The sequence below is a fragment of the Chionomys nivalis genome, chromosome 8, assembly GCF_950005125.1.
Source record: "Chionomys nivalis chromosome 8, mChiNiv1.1, whole genome shotgun sequence".
Classification (NCBI taxonomy): Eukaryota; Metazoa; Chordata; class Mammalia; order Rodentia; family Cricetidae; genus Chionomys; species Chionomys nivalis.
In genome coordinates this window covers 40446891-40448807 of record NC_080093.1, presented here as the reverse complement: position 1 = coordinate 40448807, position 1917 = coordinate 40446891, and positions in this window count along the sequence as shown.

The window sequence follows — 1917 nt, the reverse complement described above, 5'->3', positions numbered from 1 at the left end:
TGGCGCGCTCAGCCAGCGAGGCTCCGAACCTCGAGGCCGGCGCCACGCCCTCGGACCCGCCCTCGAGACCACGCCCCCGAGCCCACCCTTGAGACCACGCCCCTGGTCCCGCTTCTCCCACCTGCGGTCCCGGCTCGAGGTGAGGGCGCCCTCTGGGCGCTGCAGTGGTTCCGGAAGATGGCTAGGATCCAAACTTCCTCTGGCTTCCTAGAATTTCACGGTTTACTGGGCCAAGTAGGACCAGGTACCTGAAAGGGATCTTTTAAGTACTTTTATGTCTGCTTCCTCTGCCGCAGGAAATGTGCCGACGGGTGTCATGTCTGATTTTAAAAATAAAAAAAAGTTCAAATTTGCCAACGAGTTGGTTTATGGTGCATAAAGTTCAGAGATGCTCATACCTTATCATTTTCTAGATAAACCTTGAAGCACATTTTGCATCAGAAACATAGACGGACATGTTTGCGTCACCATAATGTCACAATTTATTGAATAACCAATAAATTCACCAGCAAGGTCAGTTCTTTTCGGATGCAATGTGCCAAGTAATCGTGATTTTCCTTGAAAGCTGCACCTTCACGAGTAGTATTAACTCTCACCTCACATGCTATACTTTACACAATAAAACACAAATATGCAGGTTACAGAAACTGAGAGTTTGCAAACAGGTGGGCCATAGGTGGGCCCTTGTATAGGGTGAACATGTCTGGCATCCCTCAAGGGTAGGTCGTCATTATTCATGGGAGTATGGAGAGCAAGGCTGGGTTGGCTTGGAAGCACCAGTGTGCAGTTCACCCTCTTGGGCCGTAGATCTGAAGAGTTTATACATATATCCTGAGGAGTGTCTTCTACAGTGTCACACAAGTTGAATGGGAACCAACAACGCCTACTGAGTGAGACAATTGCACACCAGTTCATGTCAACTGCAGCCCCGTGTGTCCTTTCTGCTAAGCCCATGGGTCCTTTCTGCTAAGCCTTTCCTTTTCTGTGCTGGGGGCTGGTGCTTGGAGGATCCCTTTGTTTGCTTTCTCCCTGCTCCCTGGACCAGTCTTTCCCTGAAGCCTTACTGGGATAAAGCAACATCAGCCCTGGCCACCTGCAGAAACAATGACCTAGGTGTTAATGATACCATCCTTAATCTTCAGGAAGGTCAATCTTGCCCCTTTCCCTAAGAGATTTCCCCTCCAGTGACAGTCTTACAATCTCTTGCTTTAATTTTATGCATAAGAGGTAATGTCATTGTGCATCATTTAAAAGTTTAATTATACAATTATTTTATTCGTATGGATGTTTTGCCTGCTGGTATGTGTATGCACTACAGGCATGCAGTGTCCTCTGAGGCTAGAAGAGGCATTGATGCTCTCAAATTGAAGCTACAGTTGGTAGTGAGTGGCCATGAGGGTTGTGGGAATTTGAACTGAGATCCTCTGGAAGAGCAGCCACGTTTCCAGCTCCTGTTACAATGCATTATGTGCCCAGGTCTAGAACAGAAAGAGGACATGAAAAGCAACTGCAATTTCTTTTCTCCATCTATCCCTAATCCACTTGTCCCTTTTCTCGGGGACAAAGGGATAAGGTAATATTTTTTCTTTTTCTTTTTAAATATTTATTTGTATTTTATGCGCATTGATGTTTGCCCTGCATGTATGTCTGTGTGGGAGTGTCAGATCCCCTCGAACTGGAGTTAGAGACAGTTGTGAGCGGTCATGTGGATGCTGGTATTGAACCCTGGTCCTCTGGAACAGCAGCCAGGGCTCCTAACCGCTGAGTCATCTCTCCAGCCCAATGTTTTTAAATTCCTTTGGTAAGGTCATTGTAAAAGTAAAAGCACCATGAAGTCTTAACAAAGCATTATAGAATGTCACAATGTGATGCTTGAAACTAAGTCTGTCACTTGCTTTCATGAGAATAAACTGTTCT